This window comes from Pongo abelii, chromosome 17, assembly GCF_028885655.2.
Source record: "Pongo abelii isolate AG06213 chromosome 17, NHGRI_mPonAbe1-v2.0_pri, whole genome shotgun sequence".
Lineage (NCBI taxonomy): Eukaryota > Metazoa > Chordata > Mammalia > Primates > Hominidae > Pongo > Pongo abelii.
Genome location: NC_072002.2, coordinates 8,672,351 through 8,697,574, shown reverse-complemented (window position 1 = coordinate 8,697,574; position 25,224 = coordinate 8,672,351). Strand labels below are relative to the sequence as shown.

The 25,224-nt window shown below is 43.9% G+C and overlaps 1 long non-coding RNA gene across 1 annotated transcript in view; it reads left to right on the top strand.

Annotated features, from left to right (window-relative positions):
• Positions 1-17,390: 17,390 nt before the first annotated feature.
• LOC129057620 (uncharacterized) overlaps positions 17,391-25,224 on the top strand; it is a 30,250-nt gene continuing 22,416 nt past the window's right edge. Inside the window, exons 1-2 of the long non-coding RNA XR_010137666.1 lie at positions 17,391-17,506; positions 19,223-19,345. This is a non-coding gene — a long non-coding RNA (uncharacterized LOC129057620). The remainder of the gene's footprint in view (positions 17,507-19,222; positions 19,346-25,224) is intronic.

Below are 25,224 nucleotides of genomic sequence, written 5' to 3'. Positions count from 1 at the left end.
GATAAAACCACAAAGATGGGGAAAAACAAAACAGAAAAACCGGAAATTCTAAAAATCATAGCACCTCTCCTCCAAAGGAACACAGCTCTTCACCAGAAATGGAACAAAGCTAGATAGAGAATGACTATGATGAGTTGAGAGAGGAAGACTTCAGAATAACAAACAACTCCAAGCTAAAGGAGGAAGTTCAAACCAATGGCAAAGAAGTTAAAAACCTGAAAATAATTAGACAAATGGATAACTAGAATAATCAATGCAGAGAATTCCTTAAAGGACCTGATGGAGCTGAAAACCATGACACCAGAACTACGTGATGAATAAACAAGCCTCAGTAACCAATGTGATCAACTGGAAGAAATGGTGTCAGCGATGGAAGATGAAATGAATGGAATGAAGTCTGAAGATAAGTTTAGAGAAAAAAGAATAAAAAGAAACGAACAAAGCCTCCAAGAAATACGGGACTATGTGTAAAGACCAAATCTACGTCTAATTGGTGAACCTGAAAGTGACGGGAGAATTAAACCAAGTTGCAAAACAATCAGCAAGATATTATCAAGGAGAACTTCCCAAATCAAGCAAGGCAGGCCAACATTCAAATTCAGGAAATACAGAGAACACCACAAAGATACTCCTCGAGAAGAGCAACTCTAAGACACAACATTGTCAGATTCACCAAAGTTGAAATTAAAGAAAAAATGTTAAGGGCAGCCAGAGAGAAAGGTCAGGTTACCCACAAAGGGAAACCCATCAGACTAACAGCAGATCTCTTAGCAGAAACTCTACAAGGAAGAAGAGAATGGAGGCCAATATTCAACATTCTTAAAGAAAAGAATTTGGACCCAGAATGTCATATCCAGCCAAACTAAGCTTCATAAGTGAAGGAGAAATAAAATCCTTTACAGACAAGCAAATGCTGAGAGATTTTGTCACCACCAGGCCTGCCCTAAAGGAGTTCCTGAAGGAAGCACTAAACATGGAAAGGAACAACCAGTAACAGTCACTGCAAAAACTTGCAAAATTGTAAAGACCATCAAGGCTAGGAAGAAACTGCATCAACTAACGAGCAAAATAACCAGCTAACACCATAATGATAGGATCAAATTCACAATTAAAAATACTAACCTTAAATGTAAATGGGCTAAATGCCCGAATTAAAAGGCACAGACTGGCAAATTGGAAAAGAGTGAAGACCCATCAGTGTGCTGTATTCAGGAAACCCATCTCACGTGCAGAGACACACATAGGTTCAAAATAAAGGGATGGAGGAAGATCTACCAAACAAATGGAAAAAAAAAAGGCAGGGGTTGCAATCCTAGTCTCTGATAAAACAGACTTTAAACCTACAAAGATCAAAAGAGACAAAGAAGGCCATTACATAATGGTAAAGGGATCAATTCAACAAGAAGAGCTAACTATCTTAAATATATATGCACCCAATACAGGAGCACCAAGATTCATAAAGCAAGTCCTTAGTGACCTACAAAGAGACTTACACTCCCACACAGAAATAATGGGAGAGTGTAACACTGCATTGTCAACATTAGACAGATCAACGAGACAGAAAGTTAACAATGATACCCAGGAATTGAACTCAGCTCTGCACCAAGCGGACCTAATAGGCAACTACAGAACTCACCACGCCAAATCAATAGAATATACATTATTTCCAGCACCACACCACACATATTCCAAAATTGACCACATACTTGGAAGTAAAGCACTCCTCAGCAAATGTAAAAGAACAGAAATCATAACAAACTGTCTCTCAGACCACAGTGCAATCAAACTAGAACTCAGGATTAAGAAACTCACTCAAAACTGCTCAACTACATGGAAACTGAACAACCTGCTCCTGAATGACTACTGGGTACATAACGAAATGAAGGCAGAAATAAAGATGTTCTTTGACACCAACTAGAACAAAGAAACAACATACCAGAATCACTGGGACACATTCAAAGCAGTGTGTAGAGGGAAATTTATAGCACTAAATGCCCACAAGAGAAAGCAGGAAAGATCCAAAATTGACACCCTAACATCCCAATTAAAAGAACTAGAGAAGCAAGAGCAAGCACATTCAGAAGCCGGTAGAAGGCAAGAAATAACTAAAATCAGAGCAGAAATGAAGGAAATAGAGACACAAAAAAACCCTTCAAAAAAATCAATGAATCCAGGAGCTGGGTTTTGTGAAAAGATCAACAAAATTGATAGACCACTAGCAAGACTAATAAAGAAGAAAAGACAGAAGAATCAAATAGACGCAAAAAAAAAAAAATGACAAAGGGGATATCACCACGGATCCCACAGAAATACAAACTGCAATCAGATAATACTATAAACACCTCTATATAGATAAACTAGAAAATGTAGAAGAAATGGATAAATTCCTTGACACATACAACGTCCCAAGACTAAACCAGGAAGAAGTTGAATCTCTGAATAGACCAATAACAGGTTCTGAAGTTGAGGCAATAATTAATAGCTTAGCAACCAAAAAAAGTCCATGACCAGATGGATTGACAGCTGAATTCTACCAGAGGTACAAGGAGGAGCTGGTACCATTCCTTCTGAAACTATTCCAATCAATAGAAAAAGAGGAAATCCTCCCTAACTCATTTTATGAGGCCAGCATCATCCTGATACCAAAGCCGGACAGAGACACAACCAAAAAAGAGAATTTTAGACCAATATCCTTGATTAACATTGATGCAAAAATTCTCAATAAAATACTGGCAAACCAAATCCAGCAGCACATCAAAAAGCTTACCCACCATGATCAAGTCGGCTTCATCCTTGGGGATACACAGCTGGTTCAACATACGAAAATCAATAAACGTAATCTAGCATATAAACAGAACGAAAGACAAAAACCACATGATTAACTCAATAGATGCAGAAAAGACCTTTGACAAAATTCAACATTTCATGCTAAAAACTCTTAATAAATTAGGTATTGATGGGACGTATCTCAAAATAATGAGAGCTATCTATGTCAAACCCACAGCCAATATCATACTGAGTGGACAAAAACTGGAAGCATTCCCTTTGAAAACTGACACAAGACAGGGATGCCCTCTCTCACCACTCCTATTCAACATAGTGTTGGAAGTTCTGGCCAGGGCAATTAGGCAGAAGAAGGGAATAAAAGGCATTCAATTAGGAAAAGAGGAAGTCACACTGTCCCTGTTTGCGATGACATGACTGTATATCCAGAAAACGCCATCATCTCAGCCCAAAACCTCCTTAAGCTGATAAGCAACTTCAGCAAAGTCTCAGGATACAAAATCGATGTGCAAAAATCACAAGCATTCTGATACACCAATAACCGACAAACAGAGAGCCAAATCATGAGTGAACTCCCATTCATAACTGCTTCAAAGAGAATAAAATACCTAGGAATCCAACTTACAAGAGATGGGAAGGACCTCTTCAAGGAGAACTAAAAACCACTGCTCAATGAAATAAAATAGGATACAAACAAATGGAAGAACATTCCATGCTCATGGGCAGGAAGAATCAATATTGTGAAAATTGGCATACTGCCCAAGGTAATTTATAGATTCAATGTCATCCCCATCAAGATAACAATGACTTTCTTCAAGAATTGAAAAAACTACTTTAAAGTTCATATGGAACCAAAAAAGAGCCCGCATCACCAAGTCAATCCTAAGCCAAAAGAACAAAGCTGCAGGCATCACGCTACCTGACTTCAAACTATACTACAAGGCTACAGTCACCAAAACAGCATGGTACTGGTACCAAAACAGAGATATAGACCAACGGAACAGAATATAGCCCTCAGAAATAATGCCGCAGTTCTACAACTATCTGATCTTTTATAAACCTGAGAAAAACAAGCAATGGGGAAAGGATTCCCTATTTAATAAATGATGCTGGGAAAACTAGCTAGACATATGTAGAAAGCTGAAACTGGGTCACTTCTTTACATCTTATGCAAAAATTAATTCAAGATGGATTAAAGACTTACATGTTAGACCTAAAACCATAATAACACTAGAAGAAAACCTAGCCAATACCATTCAGGACATAGGCATGGGCAAGGACCTCATGTCTAAAACACCAAAAGCAATGGCAACAGAGGCCAAAATTGGCAAATGGGATCTAATTAAACCAAAGAGCTTCTGCAAAGCAAAAGAAACCACCATCAGAATGAACAGGCAACCTACAGAATGGGAGAAAATTTTTGCAATCTACACATCTGACAAAGGGTTAATATCCACAATCTACAATGAACTCAAACAAACTTACAAGAAAAAAGCAAACAACCCCATCAAAAAGTGGGCAAAGGATATGAACAGACACTTCTCAAAAGAAGACATTTATGCAGCCAAAAAACAGATGAAAAAATGGTCATCATCATTTGCCATCAGAGGAATGTAAATCAAAACCAAAATGAGATAACATCTCACACCACTTAAAATGGCGATCATTAAAAAGTCTGGAAACAACAGGTACTGGAGAGGATGTGGAGAAATAGGAACACTTTTACACTGTTGGTGGGACTGTAAACTAGTTCAACTATTGTGGAAGTCGGTGTGGCATTTCCTCAGGGATCTAGAACTAGAAATACCATATGACCCAGCCATCCCATTACTGGGTATATACTCAAAGGATTCTAAGTCATGCTGCTATAAAGACAGATGCACACATATGTTTACTGTGGCTCTATTCACAATAGCAAAGACTTGGAACCAACCCAAATGTCCAACAACGATAGACTGGATTAAGAAAATGTGGCACATATACCCCATGGAGTACTATGCAGCCAAGAAAAATGATGAGTTCATGTCCTCTGTAGGGACATGGATGAAGCTGGAAACCATCATTCTCAGCAAACTATCTCAAGGACAAAAAACCAAACACCACATGTTCTCACTCATAGATGGGAATTGAACAATGAGAACACATAGACACAGGAAGGGGAACATCACACACCGGGGACTGTTGTGGGGTGGGGGCAGGTGGGAGGGATAGCATTAGGAGATATACCTAATGCTAAATGACGAGTTAGTGGGTGCAGCACAACAACATGGCACATGTATACATATGTAACAAACTTGCACATTGTGCACATGTACCCTAAAAGTTAAAGTATAATAATATTAAAAAATAATGTTTAGTCTTTTGCCTATTTTTAGTTGGGTATTATAATTATTATTGTTTAGCTTCTGATTTGTATGAGTTTCTGCTATATTTTGAATACTATCCTTTTATCATATATGATTTGCAAATATTTTATCCCATCTTAAATGTTTTCTTAAATTTTGCTGTGCACAATAGTTTAATAGACTACAACTTTATGTCTGGTTTTATTGCTATACTTTTGATATTATATTTAAAAAAAATTGCCAAGGCCAGTATCATGGAGGCTTTTCATATGCTTTTTTAAATATTTTCTTTTAAGAATTTATGTATTAAATTTGTCTTAAGTCAATTTTTGTGTCTGGCATAAGAAATATGATCAAGTTTTATTATTGTGCTTGTGAGTATCCAGTTTTCCCAGCACTAAGTATTGAAAAGGCTACACTTTTTGTATTGTGTATTCATAGTGCCCTTATCAAAGATTAACTTTAGACGCATAGATTTACTTCTGGGCTCTGTATTCTGTTCCATTGGTTTTTGTGTGGGTTCCTATAAACATACCATTCAATTATGTTTACTGTAGTCTTGAAATGTAGTTTTAAATAATAAAGTATAATGTCCCCAGATTTCGTTTTATTCCTCATGATTGCTTTGGCCTTTCAATATTTCTTATAGTTTTATATACATTGCAGAATTTATTTTCTATTACTGTAAAAAGTGGCACAGGAATTTTGATAGGAAGTTGGATTAATATACAGATTGCTTTGGATAATATGGCTTTTAGACAATATTCTTCTAATCCATAAACATATAATATATTTACATTTATTTGTATTTTTTAAAATTTTTTCATCAATACATTTTATTTTTTATTGTAAAGATCTTTCACCACATTGGTTGAATTTATTGCTAAGAAATCTATTTGTTGCTATTGTAAATGAGATTTTTTTCTTTTTTATTGGTTTGTTGCTAGCATACAGAAACAAAACTGATATTTGTATGTTAATTGTATATTCTGCTTCTTTACTGAGTGCATTTATTAGATGCACTATTTATATATAGATGAATTAAATGCACTATTTAAATATATTATTTAGGTTTTTTATATATAATATTATGTCATCTACAAACAGTGACGTTATTTCTTATTTTCAATTTGGATCTTTTAGCTTCTCTTGCTTAAGTTTTTGACGTAGGACTTAACTATTCTATGTAGGACTTCCAGTTCTATGTTAAAATAGAACCGTTAGAATGGGCATAATATAGACTTGCATTGGTGTTTGTGCATTTGAAGGAGCAAACACCTCTTTTCATTTTTTTTTTGTTGTTGTTGTTTTGTTTTTGAGATGGAGTCTCGCTTTGTCACCCAGACTGGAGTGCTGTGGCACGATCTTGGCTCACTGCAACCTTCACCTCCTGGGTTCAAGCAATTCTCTGCCTCAGCATCCTGAGTAGCTGGGATTACAGGCGCCAACAACCATGCCCGGCTAATTTTTGTATTTTTAGTAGGGACAGTGTTTCACTATCTTGTCCAGGCTGGTCTTGAACACCTGACCTCGGCCTCCCAAAATGCTGGGATTACAGGTTTGGGCCACCGTGCCCAGCCACCTCTTTTCATTTTTATAAACTGGTTTTAGTAGGTAAAGATCTTCATCTTTTGGGTCTCAAGGCTGATGAGATCTTTACTGGGTTTGCAGTAAAAAGGCTTCTAGCTGCATCACAAGGTCGCTGCCGAATCTGGAGTGAGTTTTACCTTTAGTGGGCTTGTTGCCAGGAGCACGTATCGTTGTGAGTTCTGTCATGTTTTTCGGCAGGCTGGATTGTATTCAGGGCTTTGTTCTGTGGAGCAGGCACTAGGGCAGGTTCTGCTATATGCTGGGACTAATAGCAGATGTGTTGTTGAGTGTGGCATCCACTGAGTACCTAGCAGGGTTTCCCCAGTTTATCTACAATCAGTGACTTTTGAACTGTTTTGGGTGAGTCACGAGTATGATGTCCCCAGCTTTTTTCTTATTCCTCATGATTGGTTTGGCGATTCAGCCTACATTGTAGGCTTACATTTTCTATTACTATAAAAATTGGGACAGGGATTTTGATAGGGATTTGAGTTAACTTACAGATTGCTTTGGATAACATGACCCCTTATTACCCAAAGGGCCTGCCTTCTCAAAATGACCATTTTCGATCTTGGGTTTTAGCAAGGTTTCATAAGGCCCTGTATCCCAAAGCTCACTATATTGCCCAGGCTGTTCTTGAACTCCTGGCCTGGCAGTCCTCCTGCCTCAGGCTCTTAAATGGAGGAGATTACTGTTATGAGCCACTGTGCCTGGATCTCTCATAAAGTTACATTGGTTGATGGATGGCTGACTAGTTTTTATTGCTGCAAGAGAATACAAAAGTAAAGACCCCCTATTCCACCACCTTGATAATGTCACTGTCTCCATACATTTCTTCCTTATTTTGTTCTCTTGTATGTTTGTGTGTTATTTTAGGTTCAAATATTAAGACCAATAGGCTAGGATTTATACATTGTGTGAAAAGTAAATTAGATAGCCAGTAGGAAGCCTATATATATTATAATGTTCCCCCAAAAGACTAAGTTTAGTGCAGGCAAAAAGGGCTCATTAAAATTTTCGTCCACTATTTTAAACCTCTGTCCAAACTATAATATAATCTGTGCCCCAATTTTTATTTTATCAATTACTTTTAACCATATTTCATAAAATTTATCTTTTTTCTTTATTTAGAAATGTAAGGCTATTATTTGCTTTTAAAGGCTTTAATACAGCTTTTTTATTTTGTGAAATAATAGCAGCAATATTACAAATATTTATAGTGTAAATACTTATTCACTTAAATCTTCCCATTAGAGAATTTCATTAATTATTGTAGTGTATTTCTGTAAGATTGTACTGCCACACACTACGGGGCAATAATTCAAAATGCCTGGTCTTCACAGATGCACAGTCACAGTTGAAGATTGTAGTTATTTACAAAAATTATTTTCTAGTGTTATATCAATGTTCCAAACAAGATTTTCTGGGTAAATATTTCTCCCATTCTGGTTTTGCAATTCCATGTTAACTGTATTTTTATTTTAGGGTAGGTTCCTTGACATTGGTTTATAGTATTTTTGGTTTTACCTAAGTATTATTTTGGATGACAATGTGCAGCAACTTTTAATGTACAGTTTATGTCAATGTGCAGTTTAATTACAATATGAATCAGCCATATATTTATTCACAGTTCAAGTTTTACAAACTTAATGAAAACTAAGCAAACTAACATTACATGATAAAGCCCCAATCAGCTATCTTATACTTAAGCAAATACACCATAAAATAGTTTGTAGCTTTTTTGCTGCTTTTGTTCAAACTATGGTTTATATTCCCTATGACCAAAGAAATTTCTGATATTTTCCTACCACGCTAAAGAAACAGACAAAAAGACAGTGATTATACTTTCAAGTAGCAGTTTGTTTAGAGCCCCAGATATTCCATCTGTAGACCACTATGTTCATATTTCTTTGTTTTAATAAGGCTGTAGCTCAAAACCTTACATTTTTGTGGAAATTAAAGCTTTTCATTTCCATACTAAAGTCAGGACTGTCCCATGACCTAAATCCAAGGGTGATGGCTTAGAGTGAGGACCATTTCTTGTTGACATGGAGATGATTGAGTTGGTCTACAATAAATCTATGGGAGAGGCAGGTTGTGGTAAGTTCGAAGTGTTGGCTGCCTTCATGGTCTCAAAGTTCTCTGTCAAGTTCACCTCAGCACTGCTGTACTCCTGTTCTGCTCTCAGGTTTGGAATGCTTGGCCAGTAGCGGTTCTCCACGTGGTTCTCAACTGCCAGTGCTTTCCTGATCCACTGCCTGCCAGAAATGCAATTGTAGCAGAGGAGGCTGGTAAGGGGACAGAAGCCAGAGATGGTAACAGGCCACTGCCTGGCAGGGGAAGAGAGCAGTGGGCTCTCAATCCTAGCTCACATGCCAAGTTCCATTCTCATCCCAGCACCCAGTGGTGTCCCCCATAATGTGCACTGCCTGGCCTGAGGTAAATGGAGAGACCAGCTAAGGCATAAAGTTGAAAAGGGGCTTTCCAGAGTCCCAAGTGTGCTGGACATCTCACTAGCCATGGAAAGAGTGTTTGTCCTTGTGGCCACTGATAGACAATGATGGGAGCCTGCCCACATTTCAGGGCCTTCTGGAGTCTTCATTTGAGAGTTCAGCTCTGGCAACAGAGGACACTTCTGGTGTCCAGAGATTCTCAGTGCCTGTCAGATGTAAAACCGATTGATGGCATCTGCTGGTTTCTGGGAGCACTGCTTGGCCATCCTTATCTGTGGGCCCCAGCCAAGGCACTGCAGAAAGCTTGGTCTCTGGCTAGCATTCTGGACTGTGAGACAGCGTGGCTGCAGCTAGCACTGGATGGAGAGAGTACAGTGTGGTGAAGTGGGGTAGTGGTCATTCTGCCACATGGCCTAGAGTTTCTCATGACTCTGGGCTGCCCAGGTGCAGTGAACAGAAAGGAATCAGGGAGTGGAGACCATTTATAGGCCACAGCTCAGGGATGGAGAACCCAGGCTGAGCCTGGTGATTGTCCTGGGTTGAGTAGATGAAGCTGGAGTCCGGGGAGACCAAAGAAGCTCAGATAAACTCTGCAGGGCAGAGTATTCAGGGCATGAAAAGGACAAAGTCACAAAACAAAAACTCTCCAGTCTTCAGTTAAATACTGATCAGCACATGTATGTGTGTAAACTACAAGTCTGGGGGAAAAAATACCTGAAGGAAACAGAAAGAACAATGCTTGAACCTCCCACAGAACCAGGCATATTTGGTGTTCCCACCAGCAACAGTGGACAAATCTTATACTTTCCAGACGATTGGATGGAACACTCAGAAAAGAATTGCCTCAGCATTGCGGAATATTAGATCTAGGCCGAGGCTGCTAAGGTCCTAATTAACAAGACCTCAAAGGAAACCCTCAAAGAACCAAAATCTTTCCAGATAATTTAACTGCATCCTAGAACATAGCTCAATAATATTATAGGAACCCAACAATATCCAACACACAATAAGACATATTTCATGTTGTCTGCCATCCAGCTGAAAATTACCAGGCTGTGAAGAAAAAGGAAATGTCTCAATAATGAGAAGAAAACTTGATCAACTGATGCAGAAATGGCAAATAAGATGGAATTAGTAAGCAATAATATTAAAACAGTTATTGTAATGGTAACATTCCACAAGAGGAAAGTAAAGGGAAGCTAGAACATGGAAGTAGAGACATGGAAAACCCAGCTTGAACTTTTAGAGATGAAAAATACAATGTCTGAGATGAAAAATATAATAAATGGCATTTAAAATAGAATAGATGTTATACGAAAGAGGATTAGTCAACTGGAAGATGTAGCAGTAGAAACTATCAAAAATGGAACATGGAGAAAATAATGGAAAAAATTGAACAGAAAATCAGCACCAACAGGACTAATATAAGTGTAATTGGAGTTCCTGAAGAAGGTGGGGAGGAGTAGAAGAAAAAATATTTCAAAAAACTGTGGCTGAAAAAATTTAAATTTGAGAAAAACTGTAGTCCCAGAGATCTAAGAACCATGGAACCCTTAGCACAAGAGACATAAGGATGACACACTGAAGCACATCATAATCCAATTGCCCCAAACCACTGACAAAGAGAAAATCTGAAAAGTTACCAAAGGGAAGAGGACATTATACAGAGAGGAACAAAGATGAAAATGGGCTGAGCGTGGTGGCTCACACCTGTAATCCCAGCACTTTGGGAGGCTGAGGCAGGATGATCAGTTGAGCCCAGGAGTTCAAGACCAGCATGGGCAACATGGCAAAACCCCGTCTCTACTAAAAACACAAAAATTAGCAGGGCATGGTGACACGCATCTGTAACCCCAGCTACTCAGGAGGATGAGGCAGGGAGAATCGCTTGACCCCGGGAGGCGGAGGTTGCAGTGAGCTGAGATGGTGCCATTGCACTCCAGCCTGGGCAACAGAGCAAGATTCTGTCTCAAAAAAAAGATGGCAGACATCTGGTTAGAAACAACGCAAGGCCAGATGTGATGGCACATGCCTGTTATCCCAGCACTTTGGGAGGCTAAGGCAGGAGGTTCACTTGAGCCCAGGAGTTCTAGACCAGCCTGGGCAATATGGCAAAACCTGGCCTCTACATAAAATGCAAAATTAGCTGGGTGTGGTGGCGCATGCCTGTAGTCCCAGCTACTTGGGAGGCTGGGGCGAGAGGATTTCTTGAACCCAGGAAGTAAAGGTTTCAGTAAGCTGAAATCATGCCACTGTGCTGCAGCCTGGGTGACAGAGCAAGACCCTGTCTCAAAAAAAAAGAAAAAAAAAAGAAACAATGGAAACCAGAGGATAGTAAGGGTGACTTCTATAAAATACTTAAGGATGAAACGATTTTCAGTCTAGAATTCTACACCCAGCAAAAATATCTTTCAAAGATGATAGTGCAATAAAGACTTTCAGACATTAAAAACTTGAGGAATACATTACCAGCAAGTCCTCACTACAAGGAATATTAAAGGAAATCCTACAGGCAGAGGGAAAGTGAAACCAGATGGAAGCCCAGATGTACAAAACAGAATGTAGAACACCAGAGATGGCAAATGTGTGAGCAAAAATACAACATTAAAAAGCATTTTTTTTTTTTTTTTTTTTTTTTTTTTTAGTATTTATTGATCATTCTTGGGTGTTTCTCGGAGAGGGGGATATGGTAGGGTCATAGGATAATAGTGGAGAGAAGGTCAGGAGATAAACACATGAACAAAGGTCTCTGGTTTTCCTAGGCAGAGGACCCTGCGGCCTTCTGCAGTGTTTGTGTCCCTGGGTACTTGAGATTAGGGAGTGGTGATGACTCTTAAGGAGTATGCTGCCTTCAAGCATCTGTTTAACAAAGCACACCTTGCACCACCCTTAATCCATTTAAACCTGAGTTGACACAGCTCATGTTTCAGAGAGCACGGGGCTGGGGGCAAGGCCATAGATCAACAGCATCCCAAGGCAGAAGAACTTCTCCTAGTCAGAACAAAATGGAGTCTACTATGCCCACTTCTTTCTACACAGACACAGCAACAATCTGATCTCTCCTTCCTTTCCCCACACTTCCCCCCCTTCTTTTCAACAAAACCGTCATCGTCCTCATGGCCCACTCCCGATGGTCGCTGTCTCTTCGGAGCTGTTGGGTACACCTCCCAGACAGGGCGGCCGGAAAGAGGTGCTCCTCACCTCCCAGACAGGGTGGAGGGGCAGAGGTGCTCCTCACTTCCCAGACGGGGCGGCCGGGCAGAGACGCTCCTCACTTCCTCCCAGCCAGGGTGGCAGCCAGGCAGAGGCGCTCCTCACCTCCCAGACGGGACGGCCGGGCAGAGGTGCTCCTCATTTCCCACACTGGGCGGCCGGGCAGAGTCGCTCCTCACCTCCCAGACGGGGTGGCCAGGCAGAGGTGTTCCTCACTTCCCAGACAGTGTGGCGGCTGGGCAGAGGCGCTCCTCACTTCCCAGATGGGGCAGCCAGGCAGAGGAGTTCCTCACTTCCTCCCAGACGGGGTGGCGGCCAGGCAGAGGCACTCTTCACTTCCCAGACGGGGTGGCCGGGCAGAGGCGCTCCTCACTTCCCAGATGGTGCAGCCGGGCAGAGGTGCTCCTCACTTCCTCCCAGATGGGGTGGCGGCCAGGCAGAGGCGCTCCTCACCTCCCAGATGGGGCGGCTGGGCAGAGGTGCTCCTCATCTCCCAGATGGGGCAGCTGGGCAGATGTGCTCCTCACTTCCTCCCAGACGAGGTGGCGGCCGGGCAGAGGCACTCCTCACTTCTCAGACGGGGTGGCTGGGCAGAGGCGCTCCTCACCTCCCAGACAGGGTGGCCAGGCAGAGGCGCTCCTCACTTCCCATATGGGGTGGCGGCCGGGCAGAGGCGCTCCTCCCTTCCTAGATGGGGCAGCCGGGCAGAGGCCCGCCTCACTTCCTCCCAGACGGGGTGGCGGCCAGACAGAGGCGCTCCTCACCTCCCAGATGGGGCGGCCGGGCAGAGGCGCTCCTCATCTCCCAGACGGGGCAGCCGGGCAGAGGTGCACCTCACTTCCTCCCAGACGGGGTGACGGCCGGGCAGAGGCACTCCTCACCTCCCAGACGGAGAGGCCGGGCAGAGGCGCTCCTCACCTCCCAGACAGGGTGGCCAGGCAGAGGTGCTCCTCACTTCCCATATGGGGTGGCAGCCGGGCAGAGGCGCTCCTCCCTTCCCAGATGGGGCAGCCGGGAAGAGGCACTCCTCACTTCCTCCCAGACGGGGTGGCAGCCAGGCAGAGGCACTCCTCACCTCCCAGACGGGGCAGCCGGGCAGAGGCGCTCCTCACTTCCTCCCAGACGGGGTGGCGGCCAGGCAGAGGCGCTCCTCACCTCCCAGATGGGGCGGCCGGGCAGAGGTGCTCCTCACTTCCTCCCAGAAGGGGTCACAGCCGGGCAGAGTCACTCCTCACCTCCCAGAAGGGGCGGCCGGGCAGAGGCGCTCCTCACTTCCCAGATGGGGCGGCTGGGCAGAGGCGCTCCTCACTTCCTCCCAGATGGGGTGGTGGCCAGGCAGAGGCACTCCTCACCTCCCAGATGGGGCGGCCTGGCAGAGGTGCTCCTCATCTCCCAGACGGGGCAGCCGGGCAGAGGTGCTCCTCACTTCCTCCCAGACGGGGAGGCGGCCGGGTAGAGGCACTCCTCACCTCCAAGACGGGGCGGCCGGGTAGAGGCGCTCCTCACCTCCCAGACGGGGTGGCCGGGCAGAGGCGCTCCTCACATCCCAGACGATGGGCGGCCGGGCAGAGACGTTCCTCACTTCCTATACGGGATGGCCGTCGGGCAGAGGCGCTCCTCACACAAAAGAATGTAGAGCACCAGAGATGGCAAATGTGTGAGCAAAAATAAAACATTAAAAAGCATTTTTAAAAGATAATTGACGGTCTAAGGCAAAAAATGATAACAAATTAATGTGAGTTTACAGCACTTATAGAAGTAAAATGCATGAAAACAATAACACAAAACCCAAAAGGAGGGAAATGAACAGACACTGTTTTAAGGTTCTTATCCTCTATGTGAAGTGGTATAATGTTGATGGCAGCCAATGCTAATTTAAATACATATATTGTATTAGTCTGTTCTTGTACTGTTATAAAGAAATGTCTGACACTTCTCAATGTAAGACATTTATGCAGCCAAAAAACACAGGAAAAAATGCTCATCATCACTGGCCATCAGCGAAATGTGAATCAAAACCACAATATCATCACCGGCCATCAGAGAAATGCAAATCAAAACCACAATGAGATACCATCTCACACCAGTTAGAATGGGGATCATTAAAATGTCAGGAAACAACAGGTGCTGGAGAGGATGCAGAGAAATAGGAACACTTTTACACTGTTGGTGGGACTGTAAACTAGCACAAACATTGTGGAAGTCACTGTGGCGATTCTTCTAGAAATATCATTTGACCCAGCCATCCCATTACTGGGTATATACCCAAAGAATTATAAATCATGCTGCTATAAAGACACATGCACACGTATGTTTATTGCGGCACTATTCACAATAGCAAAGACTTGGAGTCAACACAACTGTCCAACAATGATTGACTGGATTCAGAAAATGTGGCACATATACACCATGGAATAGTACGCAGCCATAAAAAATGATGAGTTCATGTCCTTTGTAGGGACATGGATGAAGCTGGAAACCATCATTCTCAGCAAAATACCGCAACGACAAAAAACGAAACTCCTCCTGTTCTCACTCATGGGTGGGAATTGAACAACGAGAACACATGGACACAGGAAAGGGGACATCACACACCAGAGACTGTTGTGGGTTGGGGGGAGGGGGTAGTGATAGTATTAGGAGACATACCTAATGCTAAATGACGAGTTAATGGGTGCAGCACACCAACATGACACATGTATTCATATGTAACAAACTTGCACGTTGTGCACATGTACCCTAAAACTTAAAGTATAATAATAATAATTTAAAAATAATAATAAATAAATTTAAAAAAAGAAATGTCTGAGACTGGGGCTGGGCATGGTGGCTTACGCCTGTAATCCCAGCACTTTGGGAGGCTGAGGCGGGTATATTATGAGTTCAAGAGATTGAGACCATCCTGGCCAATATGGTGAAACCCTGTCTCTACTAAAAATACAAAAAAAATTAGGTGGGCTTGGTGGCATATGCCTGTAGTTCCAGCTAAGCTACTTGGGAGGCTGAGGCAGCAGAATCACTTGAACAAGGGAGGCGGAGGTTGCAGTGAGTCGAGATCACACCACTGCACTGCAGCCTGGGAGACAGAGTGAGACTACGTCTCAAAAAAAAAAAAAAGTCTGAGACTGGGGAATTTATAATGAAAAGAGGTTTCATTGGCTCACAATTCTGCAGGCTGCACAGGAAACGTGATTCTGTCATCTGCTCGGCTTCTGGGGAGGCCTCAGGGAGCTTACAATCATGACAGAAGGCAAAGGGGAAGCAGGCGCATCTTATGTGACTGGAGCAGGTGGAAGAGAGAGAGGGGGAGTTGCCACACACTATTAAACAACCAGATCTTGTGAGAACTCACTCGCTGTGTGGTACCAAGCGGGGATGGTGTTAAACCATGAGAAACTGGCTCCATGATCCAATCACATTCCTCCAGGCCCCACGTTTGGCATTGGGGATTACATTTCCACATGAGATTTGGGTAGGGACACAGATCCAAACCATATGATATACCATAAACCATAGAGCAATGATTCAAACTCAAAACCAAATGAAGCAAAAATAGTTAGATGTAAAAGGCCAAAAAAGAAGATTAAATGAAATAAGAATACTCAACAAATTCAAAAGAAGTCAGAGAATGAAGAAAAGGAGAAGAAACTACAGATGGGACAAATAGAAAGCAAACAGGAAGATGACCAATTAAAACGAAACTCTCCGACATTCCACCAGTTGCGTGTGATTATTTAGTAACTCTCTGCCTCTGACAACAATACCTGTCACACAGGTTTGTCATCAGAGCTTGTCACATGTAATATGGAAAGCCTGCTGTTTGCAGACCTGCAATCATTATACATTAGCTTGTATTGTTGGTAGCAGAGACCCAGGTCTCTGTGTTGGTCATGCTGAGAGCTCCCTTCTCATTGCTCTGTTTTCCTCCTCATTTGATCCCTTTCTGTACTTCCACGCCCCACACCATCTGGTTGGAGAAGATTCTCAGCCTCTCGGTCTGCAAATGTTCAAAGTCCGTGTATCAAATAGCCAACAAATGTATTTCAGTACGTTTATCTGCTACCCAGGGATCCAGGAGAAATTCTTTCCTTTCTGCAAGAAGTCCGTGGCTGCTGATGCCAACAATGTGTTCTGTCTGTCCTCTTCTCTTTTCTGATCTGCATATTCTCAACTGCCCTGCACTTCTGGGAAGACTTTACACAGGGACAACTATGAGTTTTTGTAAGAAGATGAGAAGTCACCACTTTGGTAACCATCCAATAGACGTTCCAATATTGCTGCAGACATGGACTTTAGCATGTTCTCTTCTTCTCTGACACCCACCCCTTCACCCATTGGCCACAGCTACTTGGGTTTTCTCTTCAGCTATTGCAGGGCTTACCTCTGGGGAACTGTGACTTGCTTTATACCCTATCCAATAACACAGTGTGTCCTTATACACAGTAGGTGTTCAATATACATCTGTTGAAGGGATTTCATCACAGTTAAATCTGTGGAGAGTTCAGCAGATAAGTGAGTTGCTCAAGATGGTCAGAGGCTGTGTTATTCCATTTGGGCTACCGTAACAAAATACCTTAGCCTAGGGGGCTTATAAGCAGCAGAAATTTATGTCTTATAGGTCTGGATGCTGGCAAGTGGAAGGTCAAGGTAGTGTCTGTTGAGGGCCTGTTCCTTATAGAAGGCAACTCCTAGCTGTGTCCTCACATGGTGGAAGGGGAGAACAAGCTCCCTTGGCTCCCATTTACAAGGCCACTTATCCCATTCATGGGGTCTTTGCTTTCATGATGAAATCACTTCCTAAAGTCTTTGCCTCCTCCTAATTCAAACCTAACCTATCAGGGGTTAGGTTTCAACACACGGATTTTAGGGGCACAAAAACATTGACTATAGCAGAGACATAGCTGTACCTGGGTCTGGGACCTTCTGGGTCCAGCTCCATTATGACAACCACACGGCCCATGGTCTCCCACATGATGTAATTCTGTTCTGTGACATTGTGCCCACGAGGCAGGGATGCAGTAGAGGCCTCTGCAGACATGGCTTGTTCTTGGGACGTCCGCATGGCTTTGTGATGCAGGCCTGGAAGAATCCACCAGCTGCCCACTCTCATGCCTGACTCAGGTTCGTGGGTCCCTCCAGGCACATGTCAGCCCCTCAATGTTTTCCTTGCCTCACCTCCCTGGGTTCCCTTCTGAACTCAGGGAACATGGAGGGAGCCGGGAGTCTCTGTTTTTAGTTCAGGCTCTTGTCTCCTATTTGGGAACAATGCCCAGGCATGTGAATCTCTTTCCTACTGTTTTCTAAGAACATCAGGGATTTCCTCCAAACTCTTCACCTACTCCCTCCACTAATCCCTTCTCCCTCAGGGACACAGAGCACAAGCCCACTTCCTGTGTGGAGATCCTGCCACAGGGTGGCCCTTTGGTTTTCTGCGGGTATCCAGAAAAGAAGCTAAAGGTGAATGCACTCCGGAATCCAGGAGCACTGTTGATTTTCTCACCTTAGCTCAGAGAGCATCCCCACAGACACCCCTCGACCCACGCCGGGCCCCCTGAATCCATACCATAAAATGTATGTCAGTTTGTTCAACTAGGGACTCCCCTGAGTATTTAATCCCTATTTAAAGATGATGTTTATTTTATTTTTGAGTTTACATTAGTCAGCCGCAGGATACATAATTAGATAAGGCCGGGATTTAGCTCCCCTGGAATGATTCATTTCACATCAAGCCTTCTTAATTCTTTGGCTGCAGAGGGGATGTGCCTGTGTCTTTCTCTGCAGAGTTGCCTAGGGCTGGCCAGTGAATACACATGCTCCCTCTTTCCCGTCCTGCCAGCCAGGGCACGGTGTGTGCTTATGATGCATGGAGTTAGAATACTAGCCTTTTCAACACAACAGTCTTAAATCCTCACACAGGGAAATAGAGATAATATACAAGTAGGAAAAAAAGAAAAAGAAGCAGTCTTGAATTCTGCTACCTAAAGATAACCATTGTTACCATGTAGGCAAGCTTCCTTTCATGCTGTGTCAAGTGTTTAAAAAGTATGGCCCAATATTACAAACACACAGGACTATGTAGGGGATAATGACATCAAACTTTCATGTACCTCCCAGTTAAAATTCAAACGTGGTAGCTTTTGGATGCATTTGCTCCAGAGTTTAAGGGAAGAAAACTACGGATTCAGCCATAATGTTCACGCTGACACTCGAGTTATATGTCCCTTTTCTAGTCCAGCTACCGCCTCCCTCCCCACCATTCTGAAGTCAATATGTGTCTTCCCATCCATGATTAATACCTAGTGTGCCTGTCCATGAAGAATGGATAGTGCTCTTTGGTCTGTTTTTGCAATTTTATACAAATATCAGTCTGTACATACTCTCCTGAAAGTTGCTTTTTCCTTCAACAATATCTTCCAGATGAATCTAGAATCCTGCATTTCTGGTGATCAGAGGATTCGCAACGCCCCCTTCAACCCCCACCCCAAGGTGATGTTGATGTTCTGGTCCAAGGCCTGCACATAGCCTGGCGAGGCTTGAGGTCTTGGGACAGGTCTGTTTTCAGCCCTTCCTTCCTAGAAAGCACAGCCAGATGACCTTGGGGCTGGAGACCTCACTATGCCCCTCGCCAGCAGTGACCACATCTGTCTTCACTTATCTTCAACAATATTTGTTATCGCACTTTCTGATATTGTTACTAGATTTTGCTGTGCAGCTGAATGCGTGCCTTGTGTTTTCCAGCCCTTCGGGTCTCCTCCTCTGTGAATAGCTCCTGGCCCATATGTCTGTTGGGTCTTTGGTTTCTCCTTGCTGACATGTAAGTGTTTTTTTTTTTTTTAGATGGAGTTTTGCACTTGATGCCTACGTGGGAGTGCAATGGCATGATCGCGGCTCACCACAACTTCTGGCTCCCGGGTTCAAGTGATTCTCCTGCCTCAGCCTCCTGAGTAGATGGGATTACAGGTAAGTGCCACGACGTCCGGCTAATTTTGTATTTTTAGTAGAGACAGGGTTTCTCCATGTTGGTCAGACTGGTCTCGAACTCCCGACCTCAGGTGATCCACCCATCTCGGCTTCCCAAAGTGCTGGGATTACAGGCATGAGCCACCACGTCCGGCCAATTTTGATTTTAATGATCTGGATATCAATGCTTTTTTGGCCAAATACCTTACAAATATGTTTTCCCTATTGGTGCACTGTGTTAGTCAATTTTCACACTGCCGATATAGACATACCCCAGACTGGGAAGAAAAAGAGGTTTAATTGGACTTGCAGTTCCACATGACTGAAGAGGCCTCAGAATCATAGAGGGAGGTGAAAGGCACTTCTTACATGGCAGTAGCCAGAGAAAAATGAGGATGATGCAAAAGTGGAACCCCCTGATAAAACCGTCAGATCTCGTGAGACTTATTCACTACCAGGAGAACAGTATGGGGGAACTGCACCCATGATTTCAATTATCTCCCACCAGGTCCCTCTCACGACACAGGAGAATTCTAGATGAGATTTGGGTGGGGACACACAGCCAAACCATATCATGCACTGTCTTTGTCTTTTAACTTTATTCCTTGCCTTTTTCGTCAGATCAAAGCTTCTGCATTTAATACAATTGAATTTATCAGTAATTTCTTTTATGGTGTCTGTGTTTTGTGTCATATTAAAAAAAGTTTTTCTTTGCTTAGTGTCATAAAATCTGTCCTCTGTTTTCTTCTAAAAATTGGTAATCTGTTTCTCACATTCTGTTTTATTTCCTTTGTTCTTTGATTCGTAGGGATGTGAGGTAGAAATCTCTCAGTTAACTCTTCCTTGGTAACAAGTAACCCCACACCTCAGAGGCCTACGACCATAGGCCACCATTTCTAACTCCTGAGCATGGGTTGCTTGGGAGGTTTCAGCTCGAACTGTGGTGGCTGAGCTGGATCTACTCCAAGTGTCTCTGATCCTCCTGGGTTTGGGGCCTGCCAGGGTGCCTTCTTCTCATGGCAATGGCAGGAGTGCAAAGAACAAACGGAAATGTGAAGGTCTCTTATCTCACCACCCAGGCTGGGAATGGGCAGACTACCACTTTACCACAGCCACTGGCCAAAGTGAGTCACGTGGCCAAACCAGAAGTCAAGGGCAGGAAGTTTAAGTATGAATCCCAACTCCACGTGCTATGATTTCCTGGGCTTTCAACTTCTTAAGGCTGAATTGTTTTATTCTCACCTCCCCAGACTGCAGAAAACACATTTTCTCCAGGACTCGTTGAGCCATAGGGAAGAATGATTGTAGTTGACAAGGACTAGACGGAACTCAAGTCTCCAGCCTCTGTGCAGTGGACAGGTGCCATTTGGTCACTGAGGCCACTTCCTTCCCCTTGTCCCCATCTACGGCCTCTGTTCTGATCCAATCTCCCTGTCATTCTGCCCAGGCCTTCCAGGCATCAGCCTCTTAATAGTTCCTGGCTTCGTTCCCTCTCTTCACTTCTATTATGTGAGGGTTTCCATCATTATTTGGTGTAGGAGGACTGGACAGAGTCAACTCAGCCTGTCACATCCCCACTCTCAGCACCTGGGTACCCCTGAGTGCTCAGCATGAGTGAGATCCCCCAGTGTCTCCCTCCATGGCACGTTCTGAAGGCATAGGAGATGGACTGACATTCGGGACACCTAAACCTTTGTTCCACTTCTGCCAGGACAACTTCCTTGGTCCAGGCAAACATGGCAGCTCTTCATGCCTCATTTTTTATTCCTCAAACAATGGAATAACATAACCCTCACTACTTACCTAAGGGAGGAGAAATGATTCCCCTGCCTTCTCCCCATTTCTGCATTTGCCGGAGCATCAGATTTTTATGTCTGGCCAAGAATATAGGGAAGGAAGAGCAGGTAAGCTTTGGGCCCAAAGAGGGCGTTTAGGGTTTTCACTTAAGGAAAGAAAGCCATGGGGCAGAGAGAGGTGGTGGAGCATGATCTTGGGCCAATGGTGAGGAACTAATGAAGTGCAATGTGCATGGGTTAAGTTGCGTAGCAGCCTGGGTCCCATCAAGAGATAGAAACCACATAGTGGGTCTAACGGGGAAGTGTAGTATAAAGGATTGCAACTATGATAAAAGAGTCACTGTAAGACATAAAGCAATTCTGCCTGGTGCCCTAGTGCAGAGGGAGGTACCCAAGGAAGTACAGATTTGAAAGGTGTTCGGATGTCATAAAATGTGGTTCAGCCACCACATAAGATACGTTTGTGGATTTGAGCAGGCTGGAGCTCGTCAGCAGCTTTTACACAAGCACTAGGCCACCCACTGGAGTGCAGATGAGGGAGCCAGTCGTGAGCCACTGGAATGCAGGGGAGGGATCCGGCCATGAGCCGCTGGTGTGCAGGGGAGGGAGCAGGCCGTGAGCTGTTGGGGCAGGTGAGGGAGATGGCCATGAGCCACTGGAGTGCAGGTGAGGGAGCTGGCCGTAAGCCGCTGGTGCAGGGATGCATGGCGTGAGTCTGGCTGCCTTTGTAGGGCAGGAAGTCTCCAGAATGCCTGAGTCCCGCAGGGTCTGGCAGAAGGAATGGCAGCTCTGTGCGGACCCTCTAGAATACAGGTCACTGTGTGCAGGTTGTACAAGGGGTACAAGAGGGGTTCTGGGAAACTTTTCAGGAACTTTCAGACCACATGGGCCCTGCTACGTTTTGGTTTCCATGTCAAGATGTTGCAAGCCAAGGCTACAAGATGGCTGAGGGACCAGTCCTAGGTCTGTGGTTGGGGATTGAACATGATCAAGGCCCAGCCAGAGAGCTCCTGCCCCCTGCAGTCTCTCCAACCTCTACCTAGATGCCTGCAGAATGTTCACTTCCAGAGGGTATATTGAACAGTATTTCCCAGTTTATCACAGTGCACGTATTGAAAGGTGCACTAGGAGTTGGGAGGCAACAGACTGAAAACTGACACTGGAGACGCTGGTTCATAGCAACGAAGAGAAGCTGAAAAGGAGTGGGAAGGAACTAACTATAATTTTACATCAACGATCTGCATCTTTGTTTCGATGGTTTGTGGCAACCAAAATGACTATTTTTTTCTACCCTACTAGTTCAGACATAGACTGAGACTTTTTTTTTTTTTTTTAGATGAAGTCTCACTGTGTCACTCAGGTTGGGGTGCAGTGGGCTGGTCTCGGCTCATTGCAATCTCCGCCTCCCGGGTTCAAGTGATTCTTCTGCCTCAGCTTCCAGAGTAGCTGGGGCTAACAGGCACTCGCCACTGCGACTGGAAAATTTTCGTATTATTAATAGAGATAGGGTTTCTCCATGTTGGTCCGACTGGTCTTGAACTCCTGACCTCAGGTTATCTGTCCACCTCTGCCACCCAAAGTGCTGAGATTACAGATGTGAGCCACTGAGCCCGGCCGCCTGAGACATTTTGGGCAACAGCTGTGACAGAAGAAATGTGTATCCCTTCCGGGCAGGGGATTTAAGAAGTGGCTCGTGGCTGATTGTGTTTTCTTTGTTCTGTTTCTGGAACAGTGGGAGCATCTTCTGGGATAAGGGTCTATCTTTTTGAGTCTCTGAATGACTACGACCACCAGAGGCCTCTTTTTGACCCGTGATGGATGTGAAATCATTTGAGAAGTCAAGGCTGGGTGCGGTGGCTCACGCCTGTAATCCCAGCACTTTGGGAGACTGAGGCAAGCAGATCATGAGGTCAGGTAATCAAGACCATCCTGACTAATACGGTGAAATCCAGTCTCTACTAAAAATACAAAAAATTAGCCGGGCGTGTTGGCAGGCGCCTGTAGTCCCAGCTACTCAGGAGGCTGAGGCAGGAGAATCTCTTGAACTCAGGAGGCGGAGGTTGCAGTGAGCTGAGATTGCACCACTGCACTCCAGCCTGGGCGACAGAGCAAGACTCCATCCACCGCACCCCACGCCCTGAAAAAAAAAAAGAAAAGAAAAGAAAAGAAGTCAACATTGCTGTTGAAGCCACTGAGGTTTGGGGACGTTTTTGTCACACTGCATCACCTGTCCTGACCAATGCATGACTCATCTCATCCTTGGCACAGCTCCTGAGACAAGGGGCTTTATCCTCATTTCACAAATGAAGAGTCAAGTCTCAGAGAGGTTAGCAGCATGAGCAAGGTCACACAGCGAGGGGTGGAGCTTGGATTTGAATCCAGGTCTGTCTAACCTCAAAGACTGAAGTGGGGATGAAAATAAGTTGCTGTTGTTGTTTGCCTGTCACCCAGTTGATATAACTCTTGTCTAGACTCTGTCTACGGGGGCTTTGTGACATATCTCTGCACTGATCACCCAGGTGATGAGACTCTTTTCTAGGTTCTCCTATCCTTGGATTGTAACATAGAAGGATCTTGGACTCATATCCTTTTAGGGATCATAGAAGTGAACACATCAAAGCTGCCACGATAAAGTGGAAAAGTGGGCAATATTGCCAAATGCAAAATATCTGGGCTATATTTTGGTCTGAGATCACCATTTGAGATTCCTGGAAGTTAGGGAATATGGAGGCCAACTCCCGTAGGGATGTTGTATAAGACTCCAATTTCTAAGTCAATGATCTCAACCCTGTGGATCAGCACTCTTCATGTAATGGGACATCTTAACCCATTTTGTGCTGCTATAACAGAATACCAAAGACTAGGGAATCTATAAATAAAGGAAATTTATTTCTTAGAGTTCTGGAAGCTAGGAAGTCCAAGGATTAGGGGTCTGCATTTAGTGAGGGCCTTCTTGGTGTGTTATCTCATGGCTGAAGGCAGCAGAGCAAGACTTTGAGAAAGAAAGAGAGCAAAAGTGGCTGAACTTTCTTTTAATACAAGCCCACTCCTAAGATAACTAACCCACCCCCAAGATAACTAGCCTATTCCTGAGATAGTGACATTAATCCATGCATGGGGGCAGAATCTCATAACCCAATCACTCTTATTAGGCCCCACCTCTCAACACTGTCACATAGAGGATTAAGTTTCCAACACTTGAGCTCCGGGGGATACATGCAGACCATACATGGGGATTGATGAGTATATGGGAGTGACCAGTCATGAATATTTTAGCTGAGAGTTGTGTTTGGGAGCTGAAGCCATGCACCATCATGGCAGGGCACACATAAACCTTTGAATGCTCTGAGGAATGAATATTGAACATTGTAACTCATGGCAGAAGGTGGAATATTTAAAAGGCAGAACTGCCTGGGTAAACCAAAAGAGTGAACAAACAGCTTGTAGCCTGTGGCTGGCTCCTCTTCTCTTCCCACCCCTACCTTTCACCTTTCTCTCTTTCTTTCCCTCCCTCTCTCTCCTTTCCATCCCTCCCTCCTTCCTTCATTTCTTCCTTCCTTCCTCTACCTTATTCTTTCTCTCCCTCCCTGCTTCCTTGTTTCTTTCCTTCTTTCTCTTTCCATTTTCTCTCCCTCCTTCCTTCTTTCTCCCTCTCATCTCCTTCTCTCTTTCTCTCTCTCTCCATCTTTCTCTCCCTCCATCCTTCTTTCTCTCATTCTTTCCTTTCTTCTCTCTTTCCTTCTTTGTCCCCTTCCTTCCTTCCTCCCTCCCTCCATCCTGCCTTCCTTTCTTCTCTCTTTCTTTGACTGATGTGTTCTGAGCCCAAGCACCCTGTGGGGTACTAAGTGGTACCAAAATTGACTCAAGAATCAAGAAGAAATAGCAAACCTAAGAAGTACTATAACATGAATAACATAAAACCACTAGTAAAATAAAATCTTTCACAAAGTAAGGAATAGGCCCACATGGTTGTATGAGCAAATTTTACAGACTTTCAAAGAATGGATCATTCTAGTTATGTCCCAAACAGCTATAGCTAGGAATATTAATGCTTGATTTTTCAAGTGCTTCATTTCCTAAAAT